Consider the following 13,269-nt stretch of genomic DNA (forward strand, 5'->3'; position numbering starts at 1 on the left):
AGAGACTCAATAAAGATAGTAATTAAAATATGGAAAATAATCTCAGCCAGTCTAGCCTCTTAAATTATCACTAACATATCTCTGCCCTGGTGGAGAATTACAGATTTCATCTAACTCCAGTAGTTTGAAAGAAGAAAATAGGTGACAAGTGTTAAGGAAGGATTATAACTAATCTGGGCATGAAGGAGGGAAAGGGATTGATAATAAAAAAAGCCCATTTATAGCAAGAACTCATAGAAAGATTAGTAATGATTGACAGAGACAAATAAAAATTGACTGAAGAAGATAAATGTGTAGATCTATTGACAAATATCTTGCAACAAGAAAAGAGTCATAATCCCTTGAGGAAGATAAAATTACTATACTGCAAGGGTTATTGTTTTTCGAGTAAATCCAAGACTGATTATGAGAGTAAGCAAAAATTAAATGAAAATATACGAGAAATAAAAAGTAGAGCCCTTAAATAAGAGCAAGATTAAGTAGAGATGAGAACTAAAAAGAAAAAGCAGACATTCTATAGTAGGAGGATCTCTGAAAAAGAGAATAACAGAAATAAAAGTAAAAAATACAGAGACAGGTGGAAAACTAATGGAACAAAATTTATTTTAAAAGAAGCAGGCAAGCTCTACAATGATAATATTAAACTTGAAAATAGAATATGAAGAAACAATCTAAGTGTAAAGTGCTATAAAAAATAGTCCCAGACAAATCACACATATAGAGTGGTCCAGAGAATGACAATACTTATAGATCACCACACTTCATCCTGCTGCTTTATTCATTATGATAAGTTTATTTATTCTTCCTGAGCTTTTTTAGTGATCTTATAGAGTAGATGGGTGATTTATTCCTTATTGATAAACTTACTATCCATTTTGTTAATAAAGAAGCCCCTTCATTCTACTTGTAATTATTATTTTATTTTTGTGACAGTTTTAAAGTTTTGAGTTCCAAATTGTCGCCCTTTCCCTCTCTTTCCTACACTTTCTTTGAGATAGCAAGCAAATATAGGTTATACATCACAATTATGCATAACATTTGCATACAAGTCATTTTATAAAAAAAGACTTAAATAAAAAAATGAAAGTGAAAAATATCATGGTTCAGTCTGTATTCAAACAATATCAGTTATTTTTTCTGGATACAGATATGCATGCTTCATCATTAGTCATTTAGGATTTTCTTAAATTACTGTATTTCTGAGAATAGCTCTAAGTCATTCACAGTTCTTCATTGAGAAATATTGCTGTTACTGTGTACAATGTTCTGGTTCTGATCATTTCAGTTCATGTCCATCTTTTCAGGTTTTTCTTAACTCATCCTGCTTGCCATTTCTTATACCATAGTATTCCATGACAATCATATAAGAGATTGTACTTCTGAAGAAATAAATTTTTGATAGAATTTTATTATTTGTATGATGCAATGATAGTTTTTAACATTTGCTTTTCAAAATCCTATCTTCCAATTTTTTCTTCCTCTTCTTCCCTCTCTCTAAAACAGCAAACAATCCAATATAGATTAAATAGGAGGAATTCTACTAAACATATTTGCATATTTATCATGTTGCACATACACAAAAATCAAATCAAGAGAAAAAAATAAGCCCAAACCACCACAACAACAATAGGTGAAAATAATATGTTTTAATCCACATACAGTTTCTATAGTTCTCTCTCTGGATATGGATAGCATTTTCCATCACAAGTCTATTTAAATTGCCTTGAATAAATTCATTGTTGAAAAGAGTTAAGTCTGTCATGTTGGTCACATTATTTTGTTGTTACTGTATGCAATGTTCTCTTGTTTTTTCTCACTTCGCTTAACATCAGTTCTTGTAAATCTTTCCAGGCTTTCCCAAAAATAGCCTGCTTATCATTTGTATAGAACAAAAATATTCCATTATAATTATATACTATAACTTATTCAGTCATTCCCTGAGAAGCATCCATTCAATTTCCAGTTCCTTGCCACTACAAAAAGAGTTGCTACAAACGTCTTTGCACATGTGGGTCCTTTTCCCTCTTTTATGATTTCTTTGGGATATAGACCCAGTAGCAACACTGCTGGATCAAAGGATATGCACAGTTTGACAGCTTGTAGGGCATGATTCCAAATTGTTCCTTCAAATGCTTATATCATCAAAATACTTTCACAATTCTACTGGCAATGCTTAGTTTCCCAATTTTCCCATATCCCCTTCTGCATTCATCATTATATTTTCCTATCATCTTAGTCAGTCTGAAACGTGTGACATAGTATCTCAAAACTGTCATAATTTGCATTTCTCTAATCAATGGTTTTTTAGAACATTTTTTCATATGACTAGCTATGGCTTTAAGTTTTTCAATTAAAAAATTCTCTGTTCATATGCTTTGACCATTTGTCAATTGGAAAATGGTTTGTAGTCTCATAAATTGAGCCAAATTTCTATAAATTTAAAAATATTGATTGTAAAATTTTTCTCCTAGCTTTCTGCTTCCCTTCTAATCTTGGTGCATTGTTTTGTATTTTTAAATTAATGTAATCTAAATTATTTATTTTGTGTGTCATTATATTCTTTAGCTCTTCTTTGTTCATAAATTCCTCTCTTCTCCACAGATCTGAGTAGACTATCTGCTGTTCTTTTAATTGGCTTATTAGTATCACCCTTTATGTCTAAATCATTAACCTTTGACCTTATCTTAGCAACAGAGTGTTAGATGTTTGTCAATGCCTACTAGTAATAATTATTTAATGAAATAAAGCAAAATCCTTTCAAGAGAGGACATATCTTTTAAAAATTTTAAATCAGAGAGATAAAAATAGGAATCTAGTGCAGAAAGGAAAGATTTGACATCATGACATGATTTGTTAGAGATAAGAGAAAATTACATGAAGGTGTTGCAATTAATTCTACTATGAGTGGACACATCATGGTAACAATTTCCATAAGATGGGTTTATAAATATTTACTACTAACTTTCTTTCATTAGGAAGAAGAAATATTTGAGACCCCAGAAAAACATAACTTGATAGGCTTTTCCAAGAAGAGGATGATAGAATGATGATCAATTCTGATGGACCTGTCCATCTTTAGCAATGAGATGAACCAAATCAGTTCCAATAGAGCAGTAATGAACTGAACCAGCTACACCCAGTGAAAGAACTCTGGGAGATGACTATGAACCACTACATAGAATTCCCAATCCCTCTATTTTTGTCTGCCTGCATTTTTGATTTCTTTCTGTTATTGTCATGAAATATTTTATTATTTATGGGGAATGACTTGCTTTTGGACTCTCCAGTGGAATCTTCCATGACATGACAATTGCATATACTTAGTATTAGTGATTAGATAGTCTCTAAATAAAACTATTCTTTTGTTGCCTTTTTGAGGAATTTTATTTGTTTTTAATATAAATGTATGGGAGTCATCTTTAGGTAGAGATCTGGTATTTTGTGGTACGGTATCAAGTACATTTTATTTTCAATAGACAATAAATATGGTAGAATTTTGTATCCTTTATACTTGTCATTTCTCTAAAGATAAGGACTAATACAGAACACCATTTATGAGAGCCTGCCTATTCTTTTCTCATACTTTATTCAAGTAGATGAAATCAAATAATATTTATTTATTTATTTAAAACTTTATTTTGATTTTTAATAATGCTTTTTATCAAATAATATTTAAAGAAATCAAAATTTTAAACCTTAAAATGCTACATAAATGCTAATTACTATAACTATACATATTTGTGGGTGAAGAAGTATTGAAAGTTCTGAAAAATTTGCAGAAGAATTCATGGTTACTAATATCTTCTCTATTAATTTTAGTTTTGCTTCAGTGATAATAATATTTTCCTACAATATTTAATATCTTCCTCTTTCACCTTCCATAACAACTCATCACTCCTATCAGGTCAACATGTAGGTGATTCCATTGTTCTAAGCAGGGAGGGCAGCAGCACACTGAAGTTCCCTAAGGATAAGAATAGATGTCCTCACTGTTAGTGGCATGTGTAAATCTTCCATATCTTTATTCAGAGTTTGAGGAAATGTTCATCCTTAAAAGATACAGCCATTTTCCTCTCTGGGCAGAGCTTTGTACTTATTAGATACTTTATTTCGAAGTCCTTTTTACTACTCTCCCTCTTTCTTTTATGTTTTGATCTTCAATTTATCATTGCCTTTATTCTCATGCTCCTGAGTAGGCTTTCCCTCTCTCTCTAATATTATGGAGTGAGCTAGCACTGTGTTATGGAAGAGGGAATGATGCCTTTGGAATCTCAGCAGTTAGGTTCACATTAGGTGGGGAAATCCTTCAGTCTCTCTGGGCTTCAGTTTCCTTATTTGTAAAATGAAGTATATAGATTGGATAGCCTCTGTGGTATTTTCCACCTCAAGAACTATGATCCTTAAATGGCTTTTATATTCCTTTCATTTTTCCCTTGGGTCTTTTATTCCATCATGTCTAGAGATATTTTTAATGCCCAGTATTTATATAGAGCTTTAAGGCTTGCAAAGTACCTTTACAAATATTATCTCATTTATTCTTCACAACTACCATGGAAAGTAAGGTATTATTACCTCCCAAATTACGAGTGGGGAAAAAAAATGAAGCCAGCTGAGGTTGAGTGATTTGCCCAGCAGCACATTCTCATTAATTACTCGATTCCATATTTGAACTCGTCTTTCTCACTGCAAATCCAGCTCTGCTGCCTCATTGATTGTATTTTAGATGCTTCATAAATTGGAGAGAAAAGAGAAATCAGAAAATAGACCAATTTGCACTTTAATGTGTCTCTAGAGGTTGTTACTCAGGAGCAAAAACTAATAGGACAAGTCTTCTGTAGAAGACTTCACTAGAAACCTTTAAATCTCTGTGGGTCACTTCTGTAGATCCCTTAAAATTAAGATCCTGTCTTCCATATGTTTCACTCCTCCCTCAAATAACTGCAGAAACAAACTAGAAATATCAACTGTAGTTGTTATTCTGAGCTTGGTATGTTTAATTGCTACACATGTTTCAGCAAGGTATACTGCCTTGCTGAAATGTGGGCTATTTCACCCAAGTAGTCTCTATAGCTTTCCTTTCCTATACTTCTAATATTTTCAGTTAGGACAAAGAGTAATTAGCTGACCTTGGAAAATGACTCAATAATGTCTATCCATTCCTGACCCTCCTTCTCTAAAATTCTAGGTTTATCTACTTCTTTCTTCTCTTTTCTATTGCCTGGTCCTTCTGACAAAATCCTCACAGGTATTTTTATATGCATTATCTAAAAAGTCAAGAATAAAGAAAGCTAGTAGGGACTTAAAGATTATCCTTCTCATCTTACACATGTGAAAACCAAGACCATGAAACCCAATTGACTATTCTAAGGGGCTGCATGTAGGGATAAATTTAGGATCAAATTTAAGATCTGTGACAACAAACAGAAGTCTTTCCCATGTAATATATTTAGAATGATGCCTCACAAGGAAAAAAAGTTTGTCATTTTTTACTTCTGCTACTGAAATTTAACTGCCACAGAACATCTTTTAAGTTGAATCCATGAATTTATACTTGGTTAGGAAATTTAATAATTATATTTTAAATATAAAATGAGTGATCATGGCAAAGCGGAAAGAAGACTGCTGAAGTAGAAGAAGTGTTAGGACTGTTAGAAACTATGATCCTAACTACCTGTGTGAGCAAATTTCTTTCTTGGGGCTTCAGTTTCCTAAATTCAATCAATGTTTCCCTGATTTGTGATCCTGTGATGAACTTTTGATTCCCATATCTAGTTTGTTGAAAATGCAGTGAGGTCTGGGTGATCCAATCAAAGTGATATAAATAGAAACCCAGACACTGGAGAGAGAGAAAACAGGCTTCTGCTCCAATACACTGAATTTAAATCTAATTCAGTTTAATGCTACAAATATTTACTGATTGATGGTAATGTGCAGGGTCTGTTGGGAGATATATTTCTAACAGAGAAAATAAAATGTACAAAGATAATTTTCACAGAAGATACAGTAAAGGGAATACAAAGTATTATAGTAATGGAAATGGAGAGGCTACTTCTATTGGGACAGAATTTAATTAAACCTCAAAGAAAAACAAGATGAAAAATGTAGACATCAATATTGTAAGCTACTTGATGAATCATTATTAAAATATGCTAATTGATGAAAACAGGATAATACTAATAGGTTATTATAACATCTAAATCACTTGTACTCAATTCTCTCCCCCAATACCCCCAATCCCTCCTGATGACATAAGTTTTCTACCCACTATTTCCAGCACTGGTTGTAATTTTACTTGTGACCTACTCCACCTCACTGGCCAAGGTGAGGTAATTTGAATATTTCTTGATCCTCATTTTTATTTTCAGACTTCCTCTACCCTTATTATTTGGCCATCTTTCCTGCATTGAGGTTTATTCAATCAATATTTATCATCCAATCAAAATTCTTGTAACTGTTTTCTACCAATCTCCAGAACATTCACTTTTCCACAATAGGTTCAGTTGTCTGGCTTACAATATTTCTGTAAGTTCTGTCCTCTGGCAGTTGAATATGGGGGTACTCCTAGAAAAACTATAACTTTTTAGTTCTTCAATTTCCTAGTTTCCTATGATCTACTTATTAAATTCAATCTCAACTGCATACAGAGATTGTTATACCCATGATTTTATCATCTCCCACAAATATACCCTTTCATATTCATGAAAACTGAAATTACTTCTCTGATAGCAATCACTATCCTACTTCTCCCTTTGCCTTTCAATCTTAAATGCAAATGAGAACTCCAATATCTACTCCTTCAGTAATTAAAAAAAAAATAAACAAACTTGCATTTATTTTTTTTCATCAGCAAAAATCTGCCTTTCTGCTCTTCTAATTTTTTCTACCTCCATATGAGAATTAAGGAAAAACAACTTTTTTTTGTTTTACAAACATGTATGGAGAAGCTAAATTGCCACATTACATGTTAAAAAATTATGACTGATTTTATGTTCTGAGCTTTTCATTTCTCTCTCCAGAAGCATGTAGCATACTTAATCATCACTTACTCTTCATAAATAAATAAGTGAATAAAGTGTGTGTGTGTGTGTGTGTGTGTGTTTGCGCATGTGTGTGTGTGTGTGTGTGAATTAGAATCATGGTTGGCCATACAATGATCAGAGTTCCTAATTTTTCAAAGCTGTTCGTCTTTACCATATTGTTATCTTTGTATAAATAGTCATCCTGATATGTCTCATACAAACTGGTAAATCTTATCTTCACATATTAGAATAAGAATCATATTTATCCTTGTTTAGTTCTTTATCAATTCATGTTTAACTTTTTATGTTTCTCTTTATTCCTGTATTCAGAATTGCTACATAATTCTAGGGTTTTTTTATTAGAAATGTTTGAAAAGTTCTCTATTTCATTTTAAAGTTGCATTTCCTACAACATAGGACTGTACTCAGTTTTCCTGGCTAAATTATTCTTGCTATAAGCCTATATGTCTTTGCCATGTGGAATATGGTACTCCAAGCTTTCTGCTCCTTTATGGTAGTGAATGCTAAATCATATGCCATAATAAGTGTGGTTCCTTAGCAATTGAATTTTTTTTTTCTTTCTTGCTGCTTTCAATATTTTTCTTTTACCTGAAAGTTTTGAAATTTGACTAGAAAATACTGGACATTTTCATTTTCTGATTTCTTTTAGGTAGTGAAAAGTGAGTTGTTTCTAGTCTTTTAACTTTTTCTTTGGGTTTAAGATATATGGGTCCACTTTTTTTTTTTTTTTTTTAAGATTCCTTGAAATAGAATGTCTAGGCCTTTTAAAAACCATAGCATTAAACAGGTGCAACTGAAAAGAGGCTGTTGGATAGCACTATAAAACATAATAACTAAATACATATGAAGGCATAAAAGGTCAAGAATATCATGGAAAATAATGAAAAGAAGTGTGAATAGAAGAGACCTAGTAGAACCAGAACCCAAACTTATCTACAAAATGCAAATCATAAAAATAGTACTAGTTAAAAAGAGAAAGCTTTATTAGTGTAACAATTTAGCTATACAATATACAGAAACAAATGTATCTGGTATATCTAGTAACCTAGTATCTAGTATGTAGTAGTATATAGAAAAAAAAAATTAAAAACCTCAGCTGCTAGGATAGGGACTCATTGATAAACAGAAATCTATTGTGAAATTTGGAAACAATATGAAAGGGATTAGATTTAGACTAATTCTTCACCACTTATATTAACATGAAGCTCATATATATACATACATATACATAAACACACACATATAAATCTATATATGCTTATAGATATAAAGATCATAATATATGTAGATTAAAGAAACAAAAATTGCCTATCAAACATTTGATAAAATGTTTGAGAGAAGGTAAAGGACAAAGAATCATAGAAGATAAAAATCAATAATTTTGATCACATAAAATCTTAAAGATTTTTTGTAATAATTAATTCAATAAGTGAAAATTAAAAAGAAAAAAAAATCTGGAGGAAAACAAAATTGTTAAGGGACAGGTCAATTCTGCAAGAGCCTCCACAGCTGTGGATCACAACATCTGAAGGAGTTGCCAGGCAGTCTTTGCTGATACAGGTGTTGCAGACTGGGAATGAGATAAATTGGAGGCAGAGAGGAGAGAGGTCAGAGAACAGCAACTGCCTCTCGGTCTCCTTGTATCATCTTCTCACAAGAGGAGATCCATTCTGGATTGAATCTCCAGCAGCCACTGTCAGGTGGCTCCCATGTATTCCAACAGCTCTCCCGTGTATTCCAACATATGGCGCCTGAACGTGGGGCAAGAATTACAAGAAGAACCAGAGCTGTTCATGAGAAGGATCCTTCCAGAGTTAAGGAAGAAGAGCCCCAGTAGGACTTTTTTAGTTGGGGTAATTAAATGGGCTAACACATCAAAGGGCCGAGCCAGGAGACTGATGACAGATGCCTGTTCTGACCACAGTCCTCTTCTCCATTTGATAGTTTGCCTCCATGATATTTCATAAGATCGACACCTGTTATTACAACCATCCAGAAGTGATAGTGCTGCTTGCATTCCTCAGTGTGTGGACCATGCTGTGGGGAGGGGTGGGGTAGGGTGGGGAGGCGGAGGGAGGGTTAGAGGAGAATAACAGAAAAAAAAAAAACAACAACAGGGAATTGTTAAGGGACAGGTCAATTCTCCGAGAGCCTCCACACCTGTGGATCATAGCATCTGAAGGAGTTGCAGGGCAGCCTTTTCTGACAGAGGTTTTGTAGACGGGGAATGAGATAAATTGGAGGCAGAGAAAAGAGGAGAGAGGTCAGACAATGTAAAGGCCTCTCAGAGAATAGCAACTACCTTTCAGTCTCTTTGTGTCATTCTCTCACAAGAGGAGATCCATTCTGGGTTGGATCTCCAACAGCTATTGTCAGGTGACTCCCATGTATTCCAATACAAAGCCATGAAAATTCATAGCAAGTATTTAAGAAAAAAAGGTCTTATTTCCAATATTCTTATATACATATATAAATGTGTGTGAAAATGACTGATTTATAAGAATAAGAATCATTATACAATTCAGAATTATCTAAGGTGATGGTAGGCAGTCCTTCAGGACTTGCCTTTAGGCAAGTAATTGAATCTATCCAAAGACATTTGAAAAAATCTCTACTACTAATCAGAGAAATGCAAATTGAATTGATTCTGAGATTCTACTTCACACACATCAAATTTGTAAAGATGACCCCTCCCTGTGCCACAAAAAAAAAAAATAATAATAATAATACATGTTGGAGAGAATATGGGGGAAAAACATATTAACTTACTTTTGATGGACCTTTTGATGAATATAATCATTCTGGAGAAGAATGTGGAAATACGTATAGAAAGTTACTAAAAAGCAATTGTCCTTTGACCCACATATAATGAAATACACACACAAAAAATTGATAGCCATTTTTAATAGTTAAAAATACTGTAAACTAGAGAAATAGCTATTAATTAAGGAATAATTGGATAAATAGTGCTTTGTGAATTAACAGAATACTATTGACCTATAATAAATTAGGCAATAGATTATTTTGGAGAGACATGGAAACATACATATGAATTGTTCAGAATAAAGTGAACTGCCCCAAAGGAAAAATTTATATGATAAAACCAGCATTATAAAAATTAATATTTAGAAATTTAATAAACTAATGAAAAGTGAAATTAGTAGAACCTGGAAAATAATACATATAGTAACAACAAAGTAAAACCAAACAACTTTGAAATTTTAAAAACTATGATTTATTTAATGACTTCATGATTCCAGAAGCCTAACTGATAATATAAAATTATTCACCTCCTAAAAGATGTAATAGATTTAGTATATATAATGAAACACATTGAATGAAATTTTTTTTGATCTAAGAAATAAATTATGAATAATTCTTGGTTGTTATTCACTTTTGACCATACTTTACTATATGCTTCAGTGCAATAAATCCCATCTCATTTGGGGATGGAATAATCCCGAACATGCTTAATTTTCCTTCAATCACATGCTACAAAATCTTTAGAACTTATTGAAGTGTGCTCTTCATTAACCACAACTTTAAAAGTCTTTTGAGTAATATCCATTCTTAAAAATCACAGAATTAAAAACAACAGAAAACCTATGAAACATGACTATGACATGAAATCCACCATTCAATGAATAGAGAATATATATACTTGAGCAACCTAGTTCAATAGTTTCTTCTAGTAAACATCAGACTTTTGAATCAGCTTATTTCCAGAAATATTCAAGAATGATGTTTGACTTCACAAAATGAATCCATTTCTAATTGATTATTCAAAATATGTCCACTATTATTGTACATTTCCAAAAATAAATACTTAATATCTAAATCAACTATTCATTGATAGTTTGTTGATTCATAATTTAATTTTAAAATATTGAAACTAAAGCGATTTGCTGATAATAGACTGTTAAGGACCATGCTCAGGTGAAGGGGCAGGTCAATCATAGCATCTGAAGGAATTGCAAAGCAGCCTTTACTGACATAGGTGTTGCTTGTAGACTGGGAATGAAATAAATTGGAGGCAGAGGAATGAGGTCAGAGGTCAGACAACTCAATTGCCTCTCAATGGAGAGGTCAAAGAACAAAAACTGCCTCTCAGTCTCCTTGTATCATGATCCTCTCACAAGAAGAGATCCATTCTACAGGCTTGAGTTAGACCTCCAGCAGCTACTGGCAGGTGGCTCCCGTATCACAACATATAGCACCCAAACAGGGACATAAGAAGCAGCGTCCTAGAGCTATTTGTGTGTAGGATTCTCCCAGAGTTCCTTTGGTAACCCTGGGGAAGGAAAGGGAGAAGAGACCTGGTAATCCTTTCTTAGTTGGGGTAATTCCAGGAGACTGATAAGAGGCTTAAATGCCTGTTCTCACTATAATCCTCTTCTCTGTTTTAAAGTTTGCCTCCATGACATCTCACAAGATCAACACCTGTTATAGTATTTCACCTTACAACCATCCAGAGGCGGTAGTGCTACTTGCATTCCTCAGTATGGACTCAGATAACAGCAAACACAGAAACTTACCATGCTGTGGTAAGGGGTGGGGGAAATAAAACAAACAAACAACAACAACATAAAACAAACGGAATTTTTAAGAACCTTGCCTGGGTGAAGGGGCAGGTCAATTCTCAGAGAGCCTTCATAGTTGTGGATTATAACACCTGAAGGAGTTGCAAAGCAGCCTTTACTAACACAGGTGCGGTGGACTGGAAATGAAATAAATTGGAGGCAGAGGGAAGAGATCAGAGGTCAGACAACTCAACTGCCTCTAGTGGAGAGGTCAGAGAACAGCAACTGCCTCTCAGTCTCCTTGTATCATCATCGTCCTCTCACCATTCTACTGGTCTGGGCTAGACCTCCAGCAGCCACTGGCCGGTAGCTCCCATATCACAACAATAGACCAAATGTACATGGAAAGAACTCACAAATAATTTGAACTTGACTTTCTAAGACAGCAGTTTTGTAATGACATGGCCCCTAAACTCTTAAAAATTATCATATCACCTGTCTGAGTAGATCGAAATGGGAACACTGAAACTATTCTACCTGATCAGTGATTTTGTGGTTGAAGACCAAGATTTTCTATAACAAAACAAGTGAACAAACCAAAAAATTAACTCTTATTCAATACTTGAAACAAATGCACAGACAGAGTTGGATTACAAAAGAAGCTGTACATATATGTTATGAGATTATCCAACTGGAAAAGTGAGCCATTATTTTTTGCTCAGTGCTTACTTGTATCATGTTTGCTATTCAAATATGTATAAGCTATTGAAAGATTAAGTAATTTATCCAGAATATTTTGTTTGTTTATGGATAAGTGAATCATCCTCTGTAGTTAATATTGATCAAGGACCAATTTAATCTAAAACAAATATTTTGGGATGATAAGTAAGACTAGCTAATCTAATTGGCATAAAATCCTTCCTGTATGTGTCTCAATATCAGAAAACACATATGTTTGTATTGCAAATAAAATAGAACATGCATTTGTACATTTCTTATTCCTTTCTTTTATGCTTCCATTAGAGGAAATATTATTTTCACACGTGACTAACTCATCTAAGCTTAGAGCAGGGTTGTTGTGAAAGGGTCATGTTGGAAATTTTGGAAAGCAGGAGAATGTCATTTTTTATCCTATTTCATGAGGTGCTGCAGGTTTTAGAATCCTGTTGATTTAGAAATTCTGCAGAGAGTGTGAACGAAGTGACAGATTAAAGAGAACTGCTTTTTAAAGTGCTGGAAACTTACTGGTGTGCTGCTATTCTCTGTTGTATCTTGTTGCCATAGAAACTAGTGTCTGCTTTGTTAAAAAGGAGTTCAGTTGTTGTGAGTCCCTACTGTTTCCAAAGATCAGCCTGGTGCTGGAAGGAACTAGTTGTTACTCTATGGGCAACAGGGCACAGTTGAGTTCAGACTTTACTGGAGAGGATATTAATATCTGCTAGTATCAGAGTTTTGACTTCATTACACATATATGCAAAGTTGGTCTCCTTTCAATGTACCAATCTCAGAATTGAACCAGAAAAAGGGAGGAAATTAAACACAAATTCTTGCCTTTTGTATATTAACTAATATTTCTAGCACTACTTTTTATTGAGTTCTCACTCAGTATTCAAATGGGAAAATGCTATCAGTTATTCCCTTGAAGAAAAAATAATATAATGCTTCATTTTGCCACAAAAGATAAGTGAATTAATGGCCCTTTCAGATGG

This window comes from Sarcophilus harrisii, chromosome 6, assembly GCF_902635505.1.
Source record: "Sarcophilus harrisii chromosome 6, mSarHar1.11, whole genome shotgun sequence".
Lineage (NCBI taxonomy): Eukaryota > Metazoa > Chordata > Mammalia > Dasyuromorphia > Dasyuridae > Sarcophilus > Sarcophilus harrisii.